General features: G+C 43.4%; 1 protein-coding gene across 2 annotated transcripts in view; it reads right to left on the reverse strand.

Moving 5' to 3' along the window:
* The window catches only part of CYFIP1 (cytoplasmic FMR1 interacting protein 1), a 76,693-nt gene extending 70,653 nt beyond the window's left edge, over window positions 1-6,040 (reverse strand). For both annotated transcript variants that reach the window (XM_064711459.1, XM_064711470.1), the window contains exon 1: window positions 5,839-6,040. The gene's annotated coding sequence lies outside the window, so the exon portion shown is untranslated. The remainder of the gene's footprint in view (window positions 1-5,838) is intronic.
* Between the last annotated feature and the right edge of the window lie 4,594 nt (window positions 6,041-10,634).

Raw genomic sequence — 10,634 nt, forward strand, 5'->3', positions numbered from 1 at the left:
CCCAGTGACACGACAGGCATTCATTACATCCCATGGGTTTCTGCAATGCAATTCTGCAGATGAAGCCTTGGCTTCAGCGCTGCCTTATTTTGAGTTTAAAAATTGAACAAAGGCTTCAAGAAAAGTTACTCTGAAAGAGAGGCTGTCTGCTGTCATTCCCACTCCTTCTCTACACCTGTAGGTACTTGGTAAGCCAGCAATACAACACTCTCCGCTTTCAGTTAAAAAAAATTACACACTTTCATCTGAATAGTAAGTTGGAAGATATTTTCGGTAAATTTGTACTATCCATGCTTAAAAGTAGCTTTTCATTTATTGTCTAAATCAGTACAATAATAATGTACATTATGTGCATTTCTGTGAGGACAGAGTGAATCAGACAAGAAGTAAATAATGGTTTAATACTTATCTTAAAAAAACCTAAGGAAATAGTACATGACCGAGTAGAAAACAAAACTAAAAAATTTTAGTTTCTTAAGCTCTCTTCTTCCTCAGAAAGAGATCATCATCTGTAGTATTTTATACAAGAAAATACACAATTTCAGTGAAAATTCAACCAAAGCATTGCTTCAGATATTACCTGACAAGCATTCACATCTATCTTAAGCCGTGTATCATGACAGTTTGCCTGAACTTCACACTCAGAATCTATCATTCAGTGTACTCTCCTTATTGATTTTATGTCACTGAAACCACTTAAAATAATTAGAGGTATACTGAAAGAAAGCTATAAATAGCTTCAGGTCAACAGCATTTTTATTTCTGCCAACAAAGTGTCCAGGTCCCTGTCAGAATTAAAGTATTTTAAACTGAAGTACAGTACTAATATATTTTTATCTAAACTCTGGAAAAAAATCTCTTGTATAGAGGTAGAGTATAAAGCAAGGATCTCCAAAAGCACCTTGTGCCATTTGCACAGCTGGAATCACTTCTTAGCATGTCAACTCTTGAGACTCATGTCCTAACACAAAACCACAGTATTGGTTTTTAAATCTATGTGTTTCTAAAACCAAAAGCACCATTTAATTATTTTACTTTAGAATAAAGTAATTCATAAGAACATTACTGAGACTCAACCCTGCTAATCATTTGCAGAGAGTGTCATCTAGTAAGCATAAGTCTACACACTGACTGAATTCTTAAGATGCCTTTCAGTGGAGGGAGAGGAGGGGGGATGGCATTTTTTTCCACCAAATGAGCAATTACAGGCTTTAAAAACTTTGTTTGTCACTCTATTACCTCCTGACCAACAGTGACGGAAAAGAGACCTGCAAAAACCCAGCCATGTGAAAGACAGACTGTTCAACTGAGAAAATCTCACAGTGTATGGCTCAAGCAAAGAGAAATCCTCCAAGTTCACCCCACAAATAACCACTTTGTAAGCTGGGAGCACTCACAAACTGGGCAAAGGAGGGCACCACAGCCTGCACTTACCTCTGCCCTGGCATTTACCTCTGATGAAAGCAAGAGAAGTGCCAATTCCATATGTGCTACCTGACTGCTTGAACAATAAAAGCTTTAGTAAAGTTATCAGGTAGAACATCCACTCTGGTGGAGGACACTCACTTTAAGCTCTGCCTAGGCCAGAGCACCTGTCCTGGCAACACACCCATACAGAACCACAAAACAACCACCCAGCCAGAGAACTACCATGTTCACTTTCACTGCTCTCTAGGCACTGAGAAGAGCACAGCAGGACCTCACAGCTTGGCTAAGAGGGCTGCAAATCCACTGCAGACCAAGCTGGCTAAGCCATCAGCGGGTGCCTGGCAGGCAGCTAGGGTAGCAATGAAGGGATTCCCACCCTGAGAGCCCTCCTGAGCTCACCATCACACCGATGCCCTGCTGGGGGCCCTTCCAGCCGGAGCAGAGATCTGGCAGAATGAAACGGCCACACAAAATGTGGGGAAGGGACAGAGCAGCAGGACACAAGTGTGGCTCCTCAGGAGCAGGGAGCACCACCATCTCCCAGCTGGAAGGCTTGGAGACATGGGCTCCCTCTCCAACACCCCAAGCCAGATCTGTGCTCAACTCGGCTGCCCACAGCCTTAAATCACCTCTCCCACAACGGTCTTTCTGCAGAAAGGCTACACAGATATAAATTCACTTGATATCTGCTGATGCTCAGCCTGAGGGAAAGGGGGTTTCTCCTGAGATGAAAAATGCCTGATGATTATTTGTGCCATACCAACCTTTACCACAACTCCACTCTTTCCAGTTTAAGTCCAAGATAGCCAATTTTCCCCCAAAACACTGAAGTGTGTGAATACAGGATTTTTTTCACAAATATTTGTGAGTGCACATATATTTACAGACATAACAGAGGCATACAGTAGATACTAACACAGAGAAAAATCTTTCAAGTGTTATGAAGAAAACGTGCTTCAGGATTTTCACCAGTGTGTTTACAAGAGATAAGGAGCTACCCAAAATATCTTACAACATTTTTGGTGCCAAGAGATAGAAAGATTAACTGCTGTTTTGCAACCTCGGTCTTCTTGTAGCAAGTCTCATCAATGCATCATACATTATTTTTACCACCAGAAAGGCAGTGATGTGGATTAATGGAATTACGTTTTAACAAAGCAAATCAATAGGCACTCTGTTATCAGCATTACCCAGCAAAGTGTGCCCCCGAGCCCTGCTAATGTCAGCTTCTAAGGGCAGACCAGCAGTAAAGAACAGCCCTGAACTGACGTATGTAGATTAAAATGTAAAGCACCATTACCGAGCTCTTTGTGAATTTTTGTAGGTATAGTCATATTTCACAATGTTGACATGTCCTTCTTTCATTTTACTGTCTCAGCTCTCCATAAAAACCAGGACAAGAATAGGCGGCTTTCATTTGTTGTATGTACAAATAACAATGTAGCCAAAAAGTAGCCAGATGACCTTCAAGAGTAAAGTCTGCCAGAGGCCACTTGAAACAAGGTATATTTTCTATAGATCAGAAATTTACAAGTTTGTTACATTTACCCCTCCATCCCTGGGAACATGAAATGAATCCCAGTCCCACGCACAGGGATGGACCCACCTGGAACCACTTCAGTGGCCACTCACGCCTGGGCTGTGCCAAGCTCCTGCAGCATCCCCAGGTAAACGAGCACCTACCCTGGCTCAAGCATAATTGCTTATTAACTTGGGGCTCGCCATAGTAGCTGCAGTTATTTAAAATGTATAAACAGTGGAAATGCAGAAGGTCACACAGCCACTGTTCCAAGCAGTGAAGTCAATCTCACAGCTGACTTACAGCTCATCAGGGTAAAACTTGCTGCCCAGCATTCAGGTTTAATTTACTTGTTGGTATAGCAACAAGTAAACCAAGGAACCACTCAAAGAACTTGCCCAGAGAACATAGGGCAAAAACTGTGAAATAAAACCCATTTGATATGCACATAAAGGCATGGAAATTACATTAAAATTAATTTTCTCTTGTATAGCACTGCAAGCAGTTCTAGCAGCTTTCAGGCCAGAGGATGAATACAACTGTTCCTACAAATAAAGAGCTTTGTGGGGATTTTTTGTTCCATCTTTTTGTTCCAACCTTGCAGCTCAATTCCAACCACTCTGAATTTTCCACCTCAACCTCAATATCTTGGAAACCTTCAAGAAACAAACTTTAAAATAAAAATCAGATTATTCTGACAAGAGGGTTACAGCAAGGTTTTAAAACCTACCCTCAGGAACAAGCCACCTTCCAAGACAAATCTCTGCCAAAATGATTAAACAAAGCACTAACCAAAACTTAAGGAGTGTATCAGACAAATATCTAACATGGAACACAGAGCTAGAACAGATTCCTGGTAATTAATTATGCTACAAAGTCAGCATACTGGACCAAGAGAATCTCTTGGTTTTGGACAATTTCCACCTAAGGCAAACTGAAGAAACAAGAAGTTTGTTAATGAATACTTTGACTATTACAGGTGCATCACTAAACCACTATGAGCTTTTTAATAAGTCACACATTCACAAGTTAAAAACTGAAAAGTCTGAATTGCTTGTGAAACATTCCCTTCCTTATAACATATATTTAAAAAAAAAAAAACTTAAACAACTTAGACAATTTGGCTCCATTTAAGTTTGAATGCTGTGATATCTATTATGGGAGAAATTTTTAATTAGCAGAGCTGAGCGTACACTCCATTCAAACTCCACTTCACTCTCAGCATCAGGACCCTCAAAAGAAACTGACAAACCCAAGACCTGTAAACAAAACAAACTCTTTCAAACAGGGATGTTGCAGGGGTGAGACTATTTGGGTATTTTCCCAAGACTCAGAGAGGTTTATTCTCAGAATACATAAACAAGCTGACAACTTGAAAACCAAAGTATAATAGAGATATTCCATCACGTACATAGTCCCTATTAAAAAAAAATAAAAATCTAAGCTGCTACAAAGAAAGATGATGTACACTTTTTAGAGGGCAAGACAAGCAAGCTTTGATGATACTGGGGTTAAGCCTTCCCAATGCTGTACAGACTTCTTCCAAATTCCTCCTCCTCCCTCCTGGCAGCTACAGAGACAACTGGCTGCCTACACCAGCCAGACTTCACAGACCAGTTGCCTTAAAGAGTCTTTTATACTAGAACAGGAGGAACTTCGCGTTTACAAAAGTTTAAAAAAAAAAGTTTTTTAGAGGTAAAAGTGGGACTTAAATGAAGTCAAGAATCACAGCTTAAGTAAGGAGTAGAATGCTTTTTCTATCACATAGCTCAGACATTCTCTGAGCATAAAACAGTTTAAGTACAATTAATAAAAACATAATTCAGACATTGCTGAATTGCACTACAGTATTATTACAAATTCAATTTTGAAGAAAACGCTACCACACAACACTGCATATGAACATGTTTAGTAAGCTTATTATAATAAAGTTATGCCAAATAAGTAACTGGAATGCAATAAGGACTGGAGTCCTCATTAGCCTAAGCTTTCCATTTCCCACAGTTTACAGAAAAGCCTGCTATGACCTTCTAATTAAGAAGAAATTCCTCCAGCTAGCTTTCCTCCTCCTCCAATACACACTCTCCAGCCAGCACTTCAGGCAGACTGGCTGCATCCCACAAAGGCAACTTCCTCCCAACAGCCTCGCTGGCACAAACAACCATTTACATGTCTAAATGCTACTTCAACCTGCCATCAAACAGCACAGGAATAAAAATCAAGGCAATGAGAGCCTACTGAAAGGCTCTCAGTACATCTCTAGCAGAGATGTTGATGAACAACAGGAATACTCAGAGAGGTGAAGTGCAAGTCTGTTTTCACCTCTGCTCATTAGAGAGGAGGGATGGGTGGCAGACCCTCCATCTGGGGATTTTCAAGTTTGCATTGCTGCTGCCATTACAGCATAGTTATTTTTATTGGATAATTCTCAAGTTCCTCATGAGGAAGTTATTCCACGTCCTTAGACAGACACTCCAGATCACCTCCTTCCTCTGAGGAGGGAGACGAACCTGCATAGAGCTTTTTACTTTTATATTTTCCCCATCTAGCCCACTCCAAGACAGCCTAGTGGACAGAACTCTGACCACTCGAGCGCTGCAGACACAGGGGCCAGGCACGGGAGAGAACAAGCCAAACCTTACCCCAGAAACACAACCCAAGAAGGGCGTTTCGGTGCCCGCCGCTGAGGGACGCGGCCAGCCCGCCCGCCCGCCCCTTCCCGCTCGGCCCCGGGCACCGCCCAGCCCCGGGAGCCCCACACACCGAGGGGGGGCGAGCCAAGCCCAATAGGAGTACGGGGCTCCCGGTTACCGGCGACAGGGGCGCGGCGGGGGCGCGGACCCGCAGATGAAGCGCCCGGATCCGGGGAGGGCCCCGGGAAGGGCACTCACCCGCTCTCCGCCGGCTCCCGGGAGCGGCGCTGCCCGGCGGCGGCAGGAGCCCGTCCGTCTGTCTGTCCGTCCGGGGGCTCCGCTCGGCCCGGCCGCCGAGGGTCGCGTCGGGCCGGCGGCTCCGCTCCTGGGCCGCGCCTGGCAGGGAGTTTCCTGTGTGAGTCACTTCAGCCGGGAGTTGCGCAGGGAAACACCCTTCCTGCCGCTCCAGCTCCTCCTCCTCATCCCAAACCTGCCGCCCCTTCCCGCCCCCGGCAGCCTCCGGCCCGGCTCCTCCTCCTCCGGGGAGCCGGGAGTAATCCCGGAGCTGCCGCAGGCGGCGGAGCGGCGTCCGGGACCGGCCCTTTGCTGTTAACGAAAGGCACTTTTTCTGTACATGTGCACGGGGCAATCTGCCTCTCGCAACACAAATCTGCGCCCAGAACAACCGTGCCCACTCGTACGAACCCCGCACAGTGCCATCCAGTGCCCGCCCCAGCGCCACCGCAGGGAAACCAGCGCCACAGGGCACCGGGGGGCAGTAACAGCTCAGGGCTGGGGCTTCCCGCTGCAAAACTTCGCCAGCGTGGCGAGGGAAAAACACCAGCCGCAAGGATGAAAAACCTAACAATCAAAAGGGATCGAGTGGGAAACCCCTTTAAACATCCTGCAGAGGGTGCTCATGTCTGTGGTGTTTGTATTGAAATAACCACACTTCATTAAAATCAAAACCATAAAAACCAGGCAGGTTTGGCAGCCTCCCACTTGAACTTTTCTGTAAATGACACCAAACATCTGTACTTTCTCATTTTAAACTTTTCTTACTTTTTCCATGCAGTGTTCTCCTACTGAAGTTCAGCTTTACTTATTTGTTCAAGATTCCATCTAATGAACTTGACACTGCACCACCAACTCAAACTGCTCATTCTTTTTCACAGAAGTTTGTCAAGATTGCTCTTTCCAGGCACTGTTTTATGGCAGAAGGAATCCACAAACTACTGCACACAGGGAACAGTCACCTGAGAGCATGGGAACTTCCAAACAATTTTTCATCAAAGCCTCGTATTTGCTTGTATTTGTCTGCTTTAAGTTGCATCCAACATTTTATTTACTTTTGAAAACCCTCTATAATCTAATCAAACTGCACACTGTTGCCATAGCAAGCACTTCTAAATCTCTGTTTTCAACAGCTGTTCAGGGGACACTGTGCTATTAATGATTTTTGTGCTGAGAACAGAATAATTAGTCCTTTACTTCAATTATCGGTTGTTGGGTTTTTCCCAAAAAGTTTGCACTGCCTCAAGTTTCTCTAAATAACCTTTTTGTAAAAGCATCTACAAGAAAGCCTGTGAAGAGTGGGGATAAGGTGCTAGACCCCCAGTTTTAATTATTTCAAATATGATCTAATCCAATTATTCCACCCTTTCAATGTCATCAAGAATTTCCACAGCTTGTAGTGAAGTTATGTATCGTTGCAAAATGTTCATCATATCACAGAGACATCTTCATAGCCATGTGTTTTTCCAAGTACTGCAACATAGTCTTTTCTATGAAACAATTAATTTTCTAAGACATGGCTGCTATTCTTCTCTGTCTGTATATATTCATGAACATTTTGAGTGCATATACCAAAAGAATTCATTTCAATCCCTTTCAACCATCACAGTTCTTTATCAGCCTAACTTCTTAACCCAGCTTAAGCAAAAGTGTAAAATACAACCAGAGCTGGATGCTTCCATTTCCAAAGTGACACTTGATTGTCTCCAGTGCCATCCATGCTATGCCCTTTTCTGTAAATTCTGCTTGGGACAAGGAGCTTGATTAAGTAAATGACTCACCTTTGTAAAGCAGGATTAATTTGTTTCCTTGTCCTGAGCAAGTGCAAATTCAGGACAGCCTTGTTAATGCAACCCCTCAGCCTACATCAGCCATGAGATATCTGTTACCAGGCACAACAGAGCAGCAAGGACGGCAAAGTCAAATGCTCCCCACGAGATCTGATCAACAGCAGCTTGCCCCCACATGGGCAATACTTCATAGCCTGCCAGTCTGTCCCAAGCAAGACCACCACTGTGGCTCCCCTACTTGCTGACAGCCAGCTGGTGCCAGGAGCAGCTGCTCTGTATGAAAGCAAGACTGCCAACCAGCACCATCCTGTCCAGGAAACAACAGCTTGTCACAAGGATTGGCTGATGCCCCAGATCTTCCAATCTCCATCTAAATAACTGAGTAGGGAAAGGAGCTGCTTCCCCACTGACTGGGCAATCTGCTTTGTATTAGCATTCCCATACATAAAATCACACAAAAAAAGTAGATGATGGTACAAAGCTACTCAAGATCTGTGTTGGTTTTTCCTATTATTTGATGTAGGAATTACACAACAATCACTTTTTGCCTTCTGAATGTCTATGGTCTCATGTAGCATGTGATTTGCCTATCAGAACCATTTTAAGTGAGCCCACAAAATACCATTCCAGTTGTCTGATTTAATTCTGTAATGCCTCCACAACTCCCTGCTCTTTCCACTTTGGTGGAACTTAAGGAGTGCAATGACGGTACTTGATTAAAGATGTTCAGCGGCTCTGCATGAGCTGTTTCTCCCTCTACTGTATTTGTCCTTCTCAATTATCCCTATCACACTGAACACAGGCCTTCTAGATGTAGCTAGAGAGACATGTATCTACGTATTCCCAATCAAGTCACTAACTGATATCCTAGCCTCTGGAAGTTAGGTGTGGTTTTTATCAGGCCAGACTTAGGGCAGTTTGAGATCCTTTCTTGGGTGGAATTGATTTTAACTCATGCCTGTCAACAATCTTTAGGAAGATCTGCAACAGTAATGTATCATTGCCTTGGCAATTTATGCACACTGTACCTAAACCACACAAGTATCAGATAATAGGGTAGTAACGAGCTTAACACAATTGTCTGAAGACTGAATTTGCCTTTGATCAAGGTACTATGCTACAGGACAGCCACAGGTCTACTTCCTGATTCCAGCTAATTTCACTTTATTTTTACTTTTCTTTTAACCATTTATCCAAAGGCAATGAAGGAATCTTTTCCAAGAGCCCACAGGATCACACTGAAGAGTTTCATTCCACACCAGCCACCGGACTCAACAGGAGTCCTATGGTTTTGCCACTGGATGTCTGCTATGTCTCAGATGGTGATGTTACTCTCTGGTTTTGCAGATATTTTGGTGTTTAAGCTTAACAACACATCTAGCTATTAATTTAATTTTTCTTACCTTCATGAGTTCAGAGATTTTTGATCCTCATAAAGAACACAGGAAATTGTCTTGATTTGGTATTTACAAAATCACGGTATGCAATGGTCCCGACAACCTCAAGAACAGGACATCATACAAGAAAATAGGTAATTGTCTATAAATCAATTTAAAAATTAAATCCAACTTCTGGCAACATATCAGTCACTTGTGCATACTTTAAAGAACTGGACAAGATTTTTCACACCAGAAGTCAGCACAGACTTGGTATTGTATGTGGCAAAAGGTTTAAAGCTCAACAAGGCTACAAAATAAGGTTCCACACAGCATACAGTAACACATTATTTCAGCTCTCAGGAGATAGGCATTTATGAAGAGGACACAGCACTTGGGAGAGCTTAAGCAGAAGAGATCAAGCATAAAGCAGCATCTTAGAGGTCTCAATGAACAAAGTGAGAGTCTGACCCACAGCAAGAAGCCTACACCAGCTCACCAGCTACCTGAACACCTAACTCCTATTAGGAGTCCTCCACTTCACAAGGTCTTACACAAATGCCACTCATACCTACCTTTAATCCCAGGAAAAGCCAGATTCCTACCCCCAAGTGCCCATGTCCTGCCAAGAGCACAGCTGACAACAGCAGGTCTGCTGCATGTTCATGAATACTCATTAGCACACGATGACACCTGCAGCTCTCCCATTTCCCTTCTGGAGCTGAACTGACACCATCTGAAATGGATCTGAGCAAGCAGGGGTCCCTACTTCTGCTTTCCAGATCTCTGAAACACTAGACCAAGGTTTTGTTGTAAACTTATAGGGATTTAACTCTATATGTGTACAATGGGCCTGTGTCCCCTCAGGCTGCCTCCCAAGCCTGCTGCACATTGTGCTGCCAAACCACACCAGAGCCTACCCAATGTCCCTGACAGACATTAACACACATTAAAATCTTTCTTGATTCCATTACAAGTCACATCCACTTTGCTCATGTAGAACATCAGTGCAGAAATCAGGGCATGCATGTTAGGCAATTCAGCCCCCTCACTCTTCACCCCAGCCCTGCCCCTCTATCCCTGGGAACTTCATTTGCTCTCTAGGCACTCAGACCTGTGATCCTGTGCAGCCTTTCCAGCACTAAATGCACAGTGCAGCAAGAAGACACTACAGCAGCCAGCAAATACCAATGCAATCAGTGAGGAAAGATTTGTCTCTAAGTGGGCAAAGTAGCACAAAAGGAAAGCTGAAAAACTTGCAAATCTTTAGTTAGTAAGATTAAAAAGCATGCCAGAGGAATTTTTTCTTTATTTTTAATCAGCCTGTAATATAGTACTGCTATCTTTAATCCATGCTCCCATGGAAACCATCCAATCAATGACTGGTTGCTAACTTTTTTATCAAGAGTTTGACACAACCAAAGGTCCTCAAGCACCTAGAGGTTAATTAGGGCTTATTTTAAAAAGAAGGTACTGGAGAATTTACTAAATCAGTGCTAAAATGTGGCCTAGAGATAAGAGAAGCCCACAGGAAAAAACAAAGGAGAAGAAAGAAAAGTAACAAGTCAAATAAGGGCTTCTATGCTGCAACTTT

Source organism: Zonotrichia leucophrys, chromosome 1 (genome assembly GCF_028769735.1).
Source record: "Zonotrichia leucophrys gambelii isolate GWCS_2022_RI chromosome 1, RI_Zleu_2.0, whole genome shotgun sequence".
NCBI classification, from domain to species: Eukaryota; Metazoa; Chordata; class Aves; order Passeriformes; family Passerellidae; genus Zonotrichia; species Zonotrichia leucophrys.